This window comes from Globicephala melas, chromosome 10, assembly GCF_963455315.2.
Source record: "Globicephala melas chromosome 10, mGloMel1.2, whole genome shotgun sequence".
NCBI lineage: Eukaryota > Metazoa > Chordata > Mammalia > Artiodactyla > Delphinidae > Globicephala > Globicephala melas.
In genome coordinates this window covers 23,461,476-23,478,400 of record NC_083323.1, presented here as the reverse complement: position 1 = coordinate 23,478,400, position 16,925 = coordinate 23,461,476, and the positions used below count along the sequence as shown (strand labels likewise).

Here is a 16,925-nt window from a genome sequence, read left to right as displayed (position 1 = left end):
CCTTTGAATCATATAAAATATTTGTGGACTACTGTCAGTTGCTGCAAAGTTAAATTTAAACCCACACTCTTGGCTTCATGAAATGAAATATTTCTGTAGGATCTTTATTTTCTTGACTTCATTATTTCCGGTGCAATTTATACTGCCACCTACATAACCCCCTGCCACCAGGGATCCAAGACCAAACATATTTTGTGGCATCTCTCCTTAATAGGTGTCTTTTGGCCATACATTCACCCACATACATGCCAAGTGGGGTTGGGAAAGTGTGGTTGGAAAGTAGGCTTACCAAATCTCAGAAACCCCAGATGATGGAGTTTTCACTAAAGCCATCGAGGGAGGTGAGTTGAGCTACCTTTACCGAGCATGTACTATATTCCAGTTTACATATACAGGTTTCCCCCTGCTGTCTGAAAGTAGAGCATTTCTATGAAACCTTTCATAGGCCAAAATGGTGTAAAGCAAAGAAGCAATCATCTTAGGATACATCTTGGTAACTGATGCACAAGATAAATTGAGGTAAAGCACAGATGTTCACAAACACAGTTCAAGGCTATGGCGGCTTGTTGCTGAGATGCTGAGTGTCGTTCCCAGGGAAGGGGCTTGGCGATGCCACTCTTGCTGCTGGGATGCACTGCCTCTAGAATGGCTCATTGCAAAACAAACACTGAATACTCTTTTCACTTTTCTCCTTTTTTCGTAAAAGTGAAAATCCCCTTCGGATTTCTTTCAATTAGTAAAAAAAAAAAAAAACAGGTATTAAGTGTAGATCTTTCATAAAAGTGAATTGGCCTAAACTTTCAAAAATCAGAGGATACCTATATAACCTCTGATTGATACACACAACCCAGAAAAGTAGACAACACTCTCACTATTTTATAGACGAGAAAAGTGAAACCAAGTGTGTTTAATAAACTTTCCAAGGTTACCCAGATCCGATTTTTAAATGAGGGTTGACACTAAAGACCATATTCTTCCTAGGACAACACACCATGCTCTCTTACTACCTTGAGAGGCTGTACCAATTTAAAGTACAAAAAGAATCAATGGTGTTTATGGTCCACTGTTAACAAACACAAAGCCCTGACCCACTGGCCCCTCAGTCCTCTTGGTAATTGAAATCACCAGGCCTGGCATTTCTTATGCCATCTAGGGGAAGATAGAAAGTCAGCTAAAGGAGGGAAAAAAACACAGAAGAAGAGAATATTAGCTCTGTTTATTTGGTGGTGGCTCTTCGAGGAAATAAAAGGACGATACATGTTTTCCTCCTAATTTTTCTGTTTAAAAGAGAACCCGGGGTTGCAGGGGAAATGCCTGGGCTGAAGGGCCAATAGAGAATATTGAGGCTGTGATAATGAGCAAAGGGGAGTTGGTTTGGGGCTTATTTCTCCATCACCCTAGTCATTCCATCCTTCACAGAATGAGAATATTCTGTTCGGCTTCCAGGCTGGGGTTGTCATGTGAGAAGTGTACGTTAATTTCATCTTTTCTCATAACTTTCTTTTGGGGATAAGCATTTTGGTTTTCTGCTGTTTATTATTTCAAAGGCATCTATATGCTAATACGTTTTATGCTAATTATTTTCATGTTTTCCCCTTAGGTTATGCTTCGTATCATCCACCAGGGAGGATCATATCTCTTGAAAACTTTCAAATTTGATTTTGAAAATTATTCAGAAAATTTAAGCCATGCTATCTCTCAGTGTAGGAAAGCATAGGCTCTGGAGATTCCTATAATTCAAAGAAAATGGACTGGGATAACATCTGAGTTCTCATGCTGCCAAAATCCTCCTGAGGAGAACAGCCAGGTACACAAAGCATTTAACATTGTGGCATTGAAATGTGGGAAGAATAATTAAAATAAAAATCTAATAACAGGTTTTCAGAAATCACTAAATTACTGTTTGATCCAGAGAGGAGAAAGGAAAGACTGTTTTCATTCTCCATCGCATCTGAAGTGTGCTAACTGCTTCCATGACTATGAGTACCGTATTTTAATTGTATGTCATCACTCCTTAGTGTCATTTCTAGAAAGTTAATTGTCATGATATTAATGCCTGAAACTGAGTTTGTGCTTACAGGAAGAATCAGGTGAGAGAGGATTTCATACAATAAGCTAGCTTGATGTTTTCTTCCAGTTTTTTTTATTACAGAGGTTTTTTTTTTTTCCGAAATTGCAACTGGGGGAGTAGGTTGCAATTTTTTAAAAAAAACATAGGAGTGAGCCAATTAATCTGTCTTAAAAAAACCTTTATGCAGGCACCTTCATCTGAGGATAACCAAGGCATAGAAACTGATTTCTCAACATGAGATATTAAAACCTTGGAGAGTATTTTACGTTTTTCCTTTGGTCAGGAAATGGACTTCTTTTGTCCCCAAGCACTTCAGGGGTGCAAAGAAAAGGCCCCCAAATCCCACTCCTCTGCATTGTTCTCTGCCCTGCTCTGTGCTTAAGAAAAGCAAGGATTCAGAAGCACTGGGGGATTCCCACTCCAGACTTCAGTTCATTTTGTGACTCGTCTTTTCTCTCTCCGCCTTTGATAGCTGCACCTCATTTCATTTCTATTTTTTAAATGCTTTCACTTTTAGACCTCAGTCGTGTCTTCATCCTGCAAGAAGTAGAGCCCAGCTGCTGCTATTTCTCCTCTTGCTTCACTTTAATGCCTCTTGAGCTCTAAGGTAGCTTTGTCAGTAGGAGAGTTCCCTTTCGGGGTCTCCTTCTGGAAGGGGGCAGGGCAAGTAAGCTAGGCTCTCCTCCAGACAGAAGGGGCTCAGAGTCAGCCTCCAAAAGGCAGGTGAAGACAGGTACCAGGACGACCTGTTTTGGAACAGCCAACCAGCATTTCAACACGTAACAATCGTCACCTCTCTCCAAATAGGAAGAATCATTGCTGGGGATACGTTTGGTAAATTGGTTAGAATCAGTGATTGTCCGTTAAAGGTAAAATAACATTTTGTTGAAACCTGGCTGTGTTTGGTACATTCTGCTGAAATAAAAGACCTACAGTAGTTTATGTGCTAAACCTTTGTGACCCATCATTATTTTCTTTTCATTCTACTTATTTGTCGGTGACAATAACAAAACAGCTAACCATTTTCCCTTTAAAAGTTGTGTTTAGAGAAGGATCCCTTGAGCTAACACATTCCATATTTTTTTCTTTTAACATCTTTATTGGAGTATAATTGCTTTACAATGGTGTGTTAGTTTCTGCTTCATAACAAAGTGAATCAGCTATATGTATACATACATCCCCATATCTCCTCCCTCTTGCATCTCCCTCCCACCCTCCCTATCCCACCCCTCTAGGTGGTCACAAAGCACCGAGCTGATCTCCCTGTGCTATGAGGCTGCTTCCCACTAGCTAGCTGTTTTACATTTGGTAGTGTATATATGTCCATGCCACTCTCTCACTTCATCCCAGCTTACCCTTCCCCCTCCCCGTGTCCTCAAGTCCATTCTCTATGTCTGAGTCTTTATTCCTGTCCTGCCCCTAAGTTCTTCAGAACCTTTTTTTTTTTTTTTTTAGATTCCATATATATGTGTTAACATACAGTATTTATTTTTCTCTTTCTGACTTACTTCACTCTGTATGACAGATTCTAGGTCCATCCACCTCACTACAAATAACTCAATTTTGTTTCTTTTTATGGCTGGGTAATATTCCATTGTATATATGTGCCACATCTTCTTTATCCATTCATCTGTCGATGGACACTTAGGTTGTTTCCATCTCTGGGCTATTGTAAATAGAGCTGCAATGAACATTGTGGTACATGACTCTTTTTGAATTATGGTCTTCTCAGGGTATATGCCCAGTAGTGGGATTGCTGTGTCGTATGGTAGTTCTATTTTTAGTTTTTTAAGGAACCTCCATACTGTTCTCCATAGTGACTGTATCAATTTACATTCCCACCAACAGTGCAAGAGGGTCCCCTTTTCTCCACACCCTCTCCAGCATTTATTGTTTGTAGATTTTTTGATGATGGCCATTCTGACCGGTGTGCAGTGATACATTAATCAAGACAGTATGGTACTGGCACAAAAACAGAAATATAGATCAATAGAACAGGATAGAAAGCCCAGAGATAAACCCACGCACATATGGTCACCTTATTTTTGATAAAGGAGGCAAGAATATACAATGGAGAAAAGACAGCCTCTTCAATAAGTGGTGCTGGGAAAACTGGACAGCTACATGTAAAAGAATGAAATTAGAAGACTCTCTAACACCATACACAAAAATAAACTCAAAATGGATTAAAGACCTAAATGTAAGGCCAGACACTATAAAACCCTTAGAGGAAAACAGGCAGAACGGTCTATGACATAAATGACGGCAAGATCCTTTTTGACCCACCTCCTAGAGAAATGGAAATAAAAACAAAAATAAACAAAAGGGACCTAATGACACTTAAAAGCTTTTGCACAGCAAAGGAAAACATAAACAAGACGAAAAGACAACCCTCAGAATGGGAGAAAATATTTGCAAGTACAGCAAAGACGAAAACGAAGCAACTGACAAAGAATTAATCTCCAAAATTTACAAGCAACTCATGCAGCTCAATATCAAAACAACAAGCAACCCAATCCAAAAATGGGCAGAAGACCTAAATAGACATTTCTCCAAAGAAGACATACAGATTGCCAACAAACACATGAAAGAATGCTCAACATCACTAATCATGAGAGAAATGCAAATCAAAACACATTCCATCTTAATGCAGCCCAGCTAAGAAAAAACTTTCTCTTCTTGCTCTTCTCTGAACATGGGTCAAAGGTAATTCAAATAGAAAAGCAATTCGCGTACAATTAGGCTCCAGAATTTATGAGGTGTAGATGAGCCATGTAATTTGATTAAGGAGGCTGCTATGAGTGTATTATTCCGTTGGAGAACTAAATTCTGTGAGGACAGAAAAGAGATCTATCAGCAACTGTTAGCCTGTAGTAACTCTAGAAGGTGGCTGCAGTTGGTGGACTTGAAGCAGACATTTGGTGGGCTTCACTTGGTCTATCTGAGCAGTGAAATTGGCTCAGCACAGCTCCAGAAATGCTGTATGATCCGAGAAGAGTAGCACAGCTGGGTCCTGAGCATGGTTAAAAGTACACGGCGTTGAAATGATAGAGACTAGAATCAGAGAAACTGGATTTGCATCCCGCATCAATACCTGCTAATTGTCTGACCTGGATGAGTTTCTTGGCCTCCTGAGCCCCATTCTCCCCATGGGTGAAATGGGAGGAAAAAAAAAAATCACACTTACTTTTTTAAGTTGGCTGTGAGGATTAAAAGTGTGCATGGTGCCCACACCTAGTAAATACTCAGTTAATGGTCATTACTTCTATTATCATCATTATTCTTACTGGTCAATGATACTTGTAGGATTTTTATTATCATTATCACCATTAATGATGTTAATGGCTATGTGACAGGTTCAAAATTTTTCCTTATGGAGAACTCCGGTAGTTGAAATTCAAAGATGCATACACTGGGTACTTTTGCTGCCAGTAATACAGGTCCTGTGAAATGAAGATGTGGACAGGCTCAAGCTTTAAATGATTCACTGGAATCCTCTGGAATTCCAGTGATTCACTGGAAGCCTTTATACCACCGCAAACTTTCAGTAAACACTTTTTTGGTGGTCAAAGCTAAGATTTTGCACAGGATGGAAAAATTTTTAAGGCCTCCAAATGTTATTGCTTGTATTAACCAATGCCAAATATTCAGTAAGGTAGGAAAAAAAGTCACTTAGCATCTCAATATTTTTACCCTCACTGCCAAGATTTCAGATGTCTAGCTAATGAGCTGGCTTTTTCACTTGTCTTTTCCATACCTGAGATTACGAAAATCTTCTAGTCTTGCTGGTATTAGTGGCCTTGTTGATTACAGGGTACAATTTGAAATTCCTGAATCTCATGAGGTGTGGAATTGCTCGGAACGAAGGCCTTCTAGAGGAAAAGCCACCTTGCTGGTTGAAAAGCCCTAGTGAGCTGCCAGGCCATCTTCATGGAGCCAGAGCTTCATATGAAAGCATGCAGTCAGGTCTCAAGGCCATTAAAAAGTTCAGCCTCGCTTGCTAAATGGGAGGAGTGTAAATGGTCTGTGCTTGCCTCCAAACACATGGCTGTTCCCAGACAGAAAAGTCAGACATTAATTAAACCATTGCAGGGTTAGAATGGATCATGCCATTCTGTTTTGAAAAGTCAGCTTTGACTTCTACTTGCATGCCAAAAAAAAAAAAAAAAAAACAAAACCCACAAATGCATTTGCTAACGAAGGTTCTTATTGCATGCAAGTCACATTTAAAGTAAAAGAGAAATCTTTTTTCTTCGTATGTAGAATGGCTCTAATCACAACAGAGCCTTCATGAAAACAATATCTTGAGTGTATGCTTATATGTTTTATTTAATTTTCATCCTTTGTATTTAATTTTTAATTTAATTTTCCTCCTGTGGATTTCCCTCTTTCATGAAGCCATCCCCCAAAGTAAATGCTTACAATAAATTAACATCCATACCCCGGTGTATTTTAAGGTGTTTCATTTTAAATGTTCACACTTGGATTAAAGTGTGGTATCATTTACCTTCACAATGCTTAGCATATAGTAAAGGGTAAATAAATAGCAATTACAATAAAATAGCCTTATTAGAACTATAGTGATACTTCCCTAGATTTCATTTCCATTCTGTCATTCTTCAGTGAAGTTGGTGTAATTCCTCCTTGAATGGGCAAGACTTAGGATTGTTCACAGTCACAAGGAAGAGCACAAAATAAGAGAGATTTTCATTTATAAGGTTGCCTTTCTCTTATCTACTAGTCTTGCCTCCCAGACTGTCTGTCTGTCTCTGGAAAGCCAAGTCAATAAAAATGATGAGAGTTGGCATCTCACAAATGGATACCCTTAAACCATGAAGTAGTAATGCTGTGCAGGAAATATTTTTCTGACCTTTTCAAATTGCATCCAACTGTCTCGGGAATTTCTCAGTGACTAGAGGTAATAAGGTTCAATCCGTTTTACTGGCTGGCTTCAAATTTAGTTCTGCCGAATCTCTAACTTATCAATTCTTTGCATCTTGGCTCTGGAATCCATTCAGCACAGAAATCCATGCACCTAACCTTCTTTCCCCTCCTCAGGTTTTGCTAAAGGATCACACTGTGGAATCTACAACCATGACAAGTCTCCACTTACTGCCCCTTCAAAAACAAAATATTAGCGTGGGGAAAATTAGTGGGCGCAATGTCTCGTCAGAAGCCCTTGTTTAATTAGCTTGTAGATTTCAACTCCCTCTTACCTCTCAGTTTTTACCTATGTGATTTATGCCTCAGTAATCTTCATTATATAAAACTTTTTCCACTTCACTATACCAAGGCACCCTATAGGATATTAAAGAAGCAAAACTATGTGAATTTCTTTTGTGTTAAGTTGATTTTGGTTTTTCTTCTGTGAGTCCAAATGCGATGAACACACTCCCTTAGTAAGGATGGGAGTCATCCAAGTGTGACTTGCTAAAAGGCAGCTGGGCGGCCCCGTTCTTCACTGTGTTTCCTGAAGGAGAACAGAAAACAAAAGCTGGGGACACATTTCTTGACCTCGCCAAAGTGTTGGATGTCAGGAAGCCTTGACGAGGAGTTAAAAAGCTTGTCTTACTTTTCATATTTAGAGCATCTTTGTACTGCCTTCTTCAGTGGTGATTAGAATCCTGGCTGGAAGTTCCTGTGGTCAGTGGAGCTTGGAGCCTTTTTCTGGAGCCTCTCTGTTCATGGGCAAACAGCCACCAGGAAGAGGAAATCTTTTTGAAGTTATCCTTCTAAGAATCTGTATTTGCTTGTGCAGTAATTGTCAAGTTTGATCATCATAAGATATTTGGCTTTATAAAACTGGACTGAATGTCAATATTATGACATAGCGTGAGTGTGTTTCGTGTTTGGGAATTGCAATCATTGTTGCTTTTTTTGTGGTCATCCATTTACAATGCTTGGCGTCAGTTTACTTATCTCTTGTAAAAATAAAATACAGTGTGTGTGTGTGTGTGTGTGTGTGTGTGTGTGTGTGTGTGAACAAAGAAAAAAAATGAGATTATTTCAAACATCCCTATTCGGAAAATAGGTTTAGAGGGAAGAGGACAAAGGGCAGACTTTTTTTTCATAGCTATGTATTTTTTTTTTTCTTGAAAGAAACTGAATCTACTTATACCAAAGTTCATCTTCATAATATAGCTTAACTTTTCCATTTTAGAAAACAGAAATAGTGATGTTGATGAAAGTTAAAAAGAAGCTTACAAAGTATGTTTAAGGACATGAGTGTTTTTTGTCATTGCTATTTTGTCACTTGAAATTCAGTTCATCTTGACAGAGTCACAGTCCTGATTTTGTCCCCTTACAACCTGGGTATATGTTTAGCTGGCATTTTTTTGGGTAGAGATGAGGCATTTTGGTGGTTTTGCATTATCAGATTACCTAGCATTTGCAATGCAGCACCGTGATTTTTATCACTAGCTGGGGAAGAATGAAGACTTGCAGAGGAGGTAACTAGAGCAGGTCTGTTCCTTGAATGTAGCTGCATACACCCGATAGGTTGTTAGTGCAGGTGCGTGTCAGGTGTGTGCACATCTGCATGTATGTTGCAGTCATGTGTGAGGAGTGCACGATAACTTGAATTTGGGGTCAGAAGGCAACAACTCCAAAACCAAATGGATTCCAGTTTCTCCCTGGAAATGATATCTCAGTAAATTGGAAACTTGACTATATTGACAAACCCTTTCAAAACAAGAGTAGCTTGGGGACTTCCCTGGCGGTCCAGTGGTTAAGACCCTCTGCACTTCCGATGCAGGGAGCCTGGGTTCGATCCCCGGTCAGGGTGAAAAACAAAACAGAGTAGCTTAGCCAACTAGCTCTGATTATTACACATTTGGTGCCTCCTTTTCCCCATTTCTAAATAAACCATCTTTCCTACCCTTCAGGACCTGGAGTTAAAACAAAATCAGTGTCCAGCCCTTCCACTGAAAGTGTAAAGTGACTTGAGTCTGGTGAAAGAAAGGAGCGAGGGTGTGCCAGGTTTCATTTGGAATGAGTTATTTTGCTTTGCTGAGTGTTCTTAGAGTTTGGGGGAGTGGTTTGGGAGCTAATCAGGAACCTCCAGGTAAAGAGGCACAAGGGGAGTGAGTAGTCTAGTGTCTAGTTAGCAGTGCTGTGAATACTAATAGCTGCTCCGTATTGACTGCTATCTACCAGGTGTGTCATTGGTAACTCACAGCCTCCCTTAATCTTCCTAGGAGCCCCATAAGACAGGCACAACTATCTTTGATTTACAGGGGCCGAAAGTGAGGCTTAGAATGGTTAAAACTGAGTTTGCTTGTAAGTGGCAGGGGCACTGTATGAAGAGAATTATTTTTATATGGAAAAGAAATAATTCATTTACTGAACTCAGTGAGTTTTTGACATTTTCTCCTCCTCTACCACTTCTTCCTCCTTTCTTCTTCTTTGCTTTTCCTTCTCCTATTCTTTTCTCAAAGAAGGAATGAAATGGGGCCAAAACGGTAAAGCACTGCCCCACTGTGTCTTCAACAAGACAGCCATTCTTCTCTCCATCATCATAGAGTTGCTTTCAGTAGAACTACATATATAATTATTCTGAAAGTTTAATAAGAGCCAAGCGTTCTGGCTAGTGGCTTAAATTACCTTATGCATAAGGTAGTTTTTATTACCTTAAAATAATAATACAGAGGCAGAAGATGGTGATCATATGCTGTCCTCACAAGCTCACATTCAACCCTGTCTAATCCATCTTTCATCTGTGGTAATGATTTACCAGGATGAAAGGATGGATGCAGAAAGCGGAAGTTCAAAGCTATTTTTGTGAGTAATCCAGTAAAACCTACTTCTATAAATGTAATCTTTCTAAATCAGGATGTCTAGGAAACTGAATTCCTTCAAATATACATTTGAAGGATCTTTTCTCTTCTTCTATTTTCTTCACATCTCAATATTACAAACATAAATACTCTCGATGGCCAAAGCAGGCTTGCTATTGTGGCCTTCGCTCAATGACGACATCGACACATAAGGATTACATTTCATTCTCACAGTGATGCCTGATGTACTTTAATTTGTTTCTCCGTGAAGGGGCTCGGTTATTTATTCTGGGTAAACTGGGCTTGTGTTGCCACAGCTCCACTTGCTCTCTGATGCCAAGGCCAGCAACCTGACGGGGCCTCATTTCTCCCTGGCACGTCAGGCAGAAAATTGATTCAAATCTAAGCCAAGTGGTAGAACCTCAAAAGCTCTGTCACCACTGTTCATGGCAAATATATTTCTTCCTAGAGTGGGTGTTCTGAAATTGTGGTCTGTATCTCACTTGAAATAAATAAGCCCCTTGAAAAAATTTCGAACAGGACTACACAGGAAAGGCAGCATGGCTTTAGATGGAAATATGATTTCAAGGTTTGTCTGTCTGTCTGTCTCTGTCTCTGTCTCTCTGAGGTCTCTTGAAAATGCATGTGATCCCAGTACAGAGTTCTTCCATGAAAGCCTTTATGTTTTGCACAAGGCCCCTCCGACTCCCACTATCACCCTTATTGGAAATAAACTCAAAATAATATAAACAAACAGGAATAGATTGTTCTGAAATGATCTGCCAGACACGGTTCATCTTCAACACTTTGCTTTCCATTACGGCTGAAGGAAGGGAAATGACAGCATCGGCTTTGAATCTGTAGACTGAGTAGTGGGCCCCTGCCTGTGCTTCTGTGATATAGTGGCAATCTCCACTTATTGTCGGGGTTCAGCAGCATTTATTATTCCCTAATTGGAACCCCACTGATACGCTGGGGGATTTCCTCTCCATGGCAAGGCAATATATCCATATAGACATAGAGCATAGCCACCGTGGCCTACTGTAATACTGTAGTCAGAAATATCAACATTGGGATCAAAATTAAACCAACACCTAAGCTAATGGAGTTTCTAGACTGCCTTTTGATATTATTAGGAACTCACCATTTTTCTGTGTTTATCTTTGGACTTAAAGTGATGTCAGCAGAAATTCAAATTGAATACACTTTATCACAATGTTTCCTCTTCTGTTTTAATTCCTCACTGCATTGCTTTCAGAAGTGAGGAGAACACTGGCAACATTACCAAAGATTACACATTACAAGGACACAACAAACACCAGAGGTCCGGGCACTCTATATAGAAATGTTACTGTTTTATTCTATCTTTATTCTACTTTCTATCTTTTTAGGTGCATCAGTGTAAGGTCAACTTTAGGAAGAGGCCTGGAAAGCCTTAATTTTACTAAAATTAAGTTAATTAAAATGAAATTAACAAGTAAATCCCTTTTATCTTAATTTTCGGTGCCAAAACAGGTTTCCTTACTTTGGACATCAGAGGGCCCCTTCATTGTGTTTATTTATGGTCACAGCACTTGCATTCGCTTCTCCCTTGTGCTATTTTTATTTTTGTCATTGGAGTCCGTGAAGACCTAATCATCAGTCCTCTAATTTTCCAGAAAAAAAAAATGTTGATTTATCGAACTGGCTGCAGAAAAGGAAGAAGAAGAAGATCAATCTGACATTGTAGGTTAATAGTAGGAAACAAAACACATTCATAATTACAGGAGAAAAGGACTTTTCTTGTTCATTCCAGTTTATAATAAAAAGCCCCTCGCCAAAGTGTCTTAGAAAATAATGCATTCGGACTGAGTCGAATTACCGCCTAGCAGATTCTATTTATCTGTAGCTTAAAAAGCAGCTGCGTTTTTGTAAAAAGCAATGAATGTGGCAGTCATACTTAAAGGTAGAAGAAAAAGAACACCCCTTGTTTTGTAATAAGGGGATTTTCCATTTAAAAGAGAGAGCGAGCCTGTTGTGTGAAGTACGATTATTACATTCACTGTATTCTATCTCACCCACCAGGAGGCTAATAATGAAGGGGCCAGAGAAGGAGGCCAGTGCTACGAGGGTTATCTCTCAGCCTCAGATGCTGGATAAGTCGAAGAAGGCAGAATCGCTTTTGGATGACATTCAGAAAGGCCGGAGTGATTATTTGGAAGAGAAAAGCCTGCCTATTCTTTTCCAAGGTAAACAGTTCATTTCATCTGTCAACTGCATGTTTTATTACAAAAATATGTTTATATAAAGATATCTATGAAGTTTGCCTTTAAAAAATTATTTTAGGTGCCTGAATATTCCCCCAGCCTGCCTGTCGGTCCACTGATGAATTACTAGCAACCTGCCTTAGACAAAGGATGCACTCGGAGCCCCGCCACACCTTAAGCCACGCTCTGAAGGATCTGCCCAGCTCACTTTTAATCACGAGCAAGGAATTACCCACATGGAGTCAGCAGAAAATGAGAAAGTAAAGCTCGTGGTGAGAATAATTCCAGCAAGTGCCAAGGGGCTAGTTGAGGAATGGCTTCACGAGGTGAATATCTTCAGCTTGTACTTAGGGTTTGGGTAGCGTATAATCATTTTCTCTTTTAGGAGCAATGACTGTCGTAAGTGTCCTTCCCAGCTAAGAGCGCTTAGAGCATTTATCAGGCTGTTGACAGATGTGATACCCGTCTCGTCCTTGTTGTTATTTACTGTGACTAATTTTACATCTGCAAATATGCAGCAACCCACTGGGGCCGGGAGGCTGTCGAGCCCGTGGCTGTGAATAGCTGTGTGTATTTGTGTGAGTGCCTGTCCGGTAATCTCCGTCTCTGTGTGCGTATGTGCCCTTGTTCTCGTCTCCTCTCTGTTGTGCACGTAGGCGGGGAGGATTGGCCAGCCAGCAGGTTCTCAGATGTGATCCGAGGCTTTCCTTTGATATTTGGACCAGGAAAAAAAATGATCGTGTCACATCATGGTGAATGGTCAATCTGAATTTTCAATTCATACAGAAGGCGAAGGGGGAGGAGAGTATGAGCTCAGTGATGAGACTAACCTTTTCCCTTTGGGCAGAGCATGATTCAAATTAAACATCGCGTTCAGTATGAAATTTGAAGGCCTTTTTTTTTTTTTTCTTGTGCCTGCCTGGTTTAACTCCTTGATCGGCTGCTCTTTCAGGGAGGATCCCTTCTGTCCACCTCTGTGCCTGAGTCTATTCCCAGCAGCAGCCCGTAGTTCCTCTTCCTTTGTTCTATTTTTCTGAAGGTCAGGTCCAAAAGAAACCAAGAAAAGCATATTTTACTATCTTCAAAACTCTGTTATTCACAAGATAACATTCTCCCTAAAACATGTTATTTCTTGATATCCCAAACTAATATCTTAAATAAACAAACAAATAAATAATGTTCTAGTTTTAAGGGTAACTTTGCCGGGGAGGAGGGGGAGGGAAAGCGAGGGATCCTTTCGAAAGACCCTTCAAGGGTCCTCTGCTGTAGACCAGTGTCTGCTGGCAGAGGGAGCCTCAGAGGAAGAGCAGCAAACAAAAAGCCCAGATTTGCTCTCACTTCCCTAGTTCCCCACATAACTGAGTCACAGGATCGCCATGCCAACCTGCAGCAACTCTGGCCTCAAGCAAGCATGTGCCGGGACTCTTTGAAACCGCCCTTCAGTACTTACTGGTCCAAGGACTCAGGCCCAAATGTGTAGAAAGAACTGCTGTCCGTGGACACGCGAGGCTGCTTGCCCATCTGGGTACATCCTTGCTGCCTCTGTTAGGCACCAGCAGGACTGAAGATGTGACTGATTCTCTTTCTGGAGTTTGGTGGCTTGTGGGGAAAGGGATAGTATTGAAAAGGCTAAGAGACAAGGTCATTCTTCCAATGCATCTTCAGAAGGAAAATGTTAAGGCTTTTAAATTCCTTTCCTACAGGGAAGAGGGCTGTGGTGGAGGACCTGAGGCAGCTGGGGGTGGAGGTTGAGGTGGGAGGGGGATGGGAGGTGGAAACAGAGGAGTAGCTGTGTTTATTTTAATACATCTCATTTAACCCTCACCTAAAAACAAATTGGAGAGGTTTGGGAGTGCATTAATCTGGACCCAGTTAGCAAGTCTTTCTCCTTCAAAAGTGCAACCTGAGATTAATGAATATAAACTAGAGTTTCAGATGCAGTGCTTAAATCATTTGCATGTTTCATGCATGATAATTGAATTTATGTCTGCACTTCCTTTCACTTACCTATTTCCAGTTCTGTCCCTGTGAGTCACATAAAGCAAGATTTCATTCTCCTAACCTCTGGGTTGGAAGAGCTTGCCTAGACCTTACTCCTAATGAGAAACTCAGGCGCTTGTTTCTTTTATTTGAATTTGAATAATACGATATTTTTCACAAAGCGGAGGCCAGGGCTTAATAGTCTGGGATGCTGTTTTGGGAGTTGGTAAGTAGGCACTCCAAGTTTATTTTTGAGAGGCCAGAAAATCCATGGGAACTGAAGGCACTGAGTTTTCAGTGGTCCCAGAGAATTGGGTTTCAGTGTGGCCACTTTTAAGTGTATTACTAATGCCAAAAGCAAGGTCACTTTAATCAGCATAAAGAATGTTCTTGGACTCTGCACCGGAGTTACTTAGATCACAGGGATTTAGTGCACAGAATCGTTTCTGGCATAGTTAGATATTTGCTTCCGTAGTTGGGGGAGGGGATGGTGTCAGCCTCCACGAAGGTCTGTAGATGGTAGCACTTGTAGTCCCTTAGCATGCTATGGTTTTCCTTCTTTTTTTTTCTTTCTTTTTTGTTACTTAGGTGTAGAAGGCTTAATGCTGACTTAGTGCAAGCGGGTGCTAAGGCCCTCCTCCCCACCTGCTCCAACATGAAAAGCCTAAAAGCTGGCAGTGGGTATGAAAGAATGCTTCCTAGGGAAAAAGTTGAAGCCAGAGGCTTGAAATAATCCCCCTGGGTTCAGTTTGTATCAGTGGTTTGTCTGTCTTCTGTGTTTCCTCATGTGTTTCCAAGTCCAATGTCAAAGTAATGAGCTTTTCTCCAGGAATTGTCCCCAATGTCCTTTGTTTTTGGTGAATTCAGTGGTTGAGTGTTGCTGAGTGTCTTCTGGTCTCGTTTCCTGGTCCTTGTAGCTAAGCATGTCGTTGAAGGGTAAAATCTTGTTAATTTGTGATGTCACAATTTAAGTGTGTTTCCTGTCACTTATGTGTAGTTTAAAATGTTCCTTAAAATAGCATGAAATGATTGGTTAGCTTTGAAATGGTGGTGAAGTCATGTGAAGAAAATAAGTTTTGCATCCGACCAAGATAAATTCACTCTAGTGCTTTATGGCTTTTTATTCCTATGTGATAGTAATAAAGTCTCATGTAGGGATGGAAGCCATGAAATACATTGTGAAAAATCATCAACTAAGAAGGGGCCATCAGTATAGAAAACGTTAGCCTGTGGAGCTGTGAACGTGGAAAAATGACTTAGCGTATAGCTTTGCTATGTGTGTGGTGTTTCTTTGAGTTTCTTTATCCTGAGAGTTTGACAGCTAAGGAATTTAGGTTACAAGAGTTGATTCATCTTTGTAATCATGGATTTACATGCACATTTGGGTTTGCACGTTTCTGTTTATCACATATTTTTCTCCGTTTTCTATTAACGAATGTGCTCTAGGGGGACTATTTATAACCCGCCAATCTGGGAGGCAGCATTTGGTCCTCCTATGCCTCCTTTCTCCTGATGTGGTCTTTCTTCTGAAACAAAGAAGAAATAGTCAAATCAGATTTGCCTTCTTGGAAATGTGGTCCAGATTGCTCTACTCCCAAGCTCCAAAAAAGGTAGACATTGGGTGGGCTAGATCCACACCTCCTCAGATCCACGGAGCCACTGAGGGTTGTTTCCAGCTTTACAGGTGTAGTATAGTCGAGAAACTCCGGGTGTCAGGGGAAAGGGGGCCTTGGAGCAGAGTTGGGTTCTAATCTCTCTGCCACTTCAACTTCAGGAACTGGGGCAAGTCATTTAAGCTCTGTGAGCCTCTTTTTCTTTAAAATGTGGAGAAGTAATGCACCTCGGGGGGATATTGTAAGGATTAAAGGAGCGTTAGGCATACCAGTGCCTAACAAAGCATTTAGCATGTCAAAAAACAGTTCATGAAATATTACGTTTTCCCCATCCTCTGTCTCTTCCCTCTTTTGTTCCCTTTTCTCCCCCTCTCCCCTCAGATGTCAGTCTAAAACCAGCCCCTTTTAGAGAAAAAAGACTAGAGTGCCTAATAAAATACAAGCAAGCAACTAAAAAAAAAAAAGAATGCCTAGTTGCCTCCTTTCCATATGTGGCTGAAATCTCTCTGTTGGATCAATAGTTTAATTTTTTTCCTTGAACTGTTTTAACGATGATCGACCTATTTTCACTGCTACTGTTTTCTGTATATTTATTTTTGCTTGATTGTTTTAATATTGACTATTGACCTCTACTCATTTTTACTGGTTTTCTGTATTTTTTTTCAATGAGAATTCCAATAAAACTTATTTTTGTTATCTTTTGCCTCTCCATTTCCTCCACACAATGGGATTTCAGCCTGTGCTCTGAAAATGTCTGGGCTGCTCCAGAAAGATAAATGATGCCTTTTCCTTCGAAACTGCCCACTGGTACTACCAGGAGAACTCTGTCCTCCCTTCATTTGCATATCAGTGTGCTTGGGGAAACTGATCAATTTAGTTGTAACTTTGATGCTAGTAATAACTTTTAAACGTACAGAAATTATAACAGACTTTATCACTAAAGTCTATAGAATAATTGTGGATAAGTAAAAGGACTTCACAAGTACACAAATGCTGAAACTTTAACAATTACAGAATAATATAAGTGTATTGCTATAAAAAATAGAGTATAGTGAAAATCTGTGACACCGTATTTGTATCCAGAGTTCTTTTATTATAACTGAATTCGTTCTTTAAACCTCATTCTTACTCCTATATATCCAGATCCTAGTAATATCCCTGATCCTTAGTAATTACTCAAATATTAGTGGATTAATTAATGAGAAAGGAGAGGAAGGAAGAAGATGGGGGTAGGGAAATA

The 16,925-nt window shown here is 40.2% G+C and overlaps 1 long non-coding RNA gene across 1 annotated transcript; it reads left to right on the top strand.

The window, feature by feature from the left end:
- Positions 1-1,672: 1,672 nt before the first annotated feature.
- LOC132597965 (uncharacterized) lies at positions 1,673-16,320 on the top strand. Its single transcript, XR_009565493.1, has 4 exons — positions 1,673-1,807; positions 11,911-12,074; positions 12,172-12,418; positions 15,519-16,320. It is a non-coding gene; the product is annotated as an uncharacterized lncRNA (long non-coding RNA).
- The last annotated feature ends 605 nt before the right edge of the window (positions 16,321-16,925 follow it).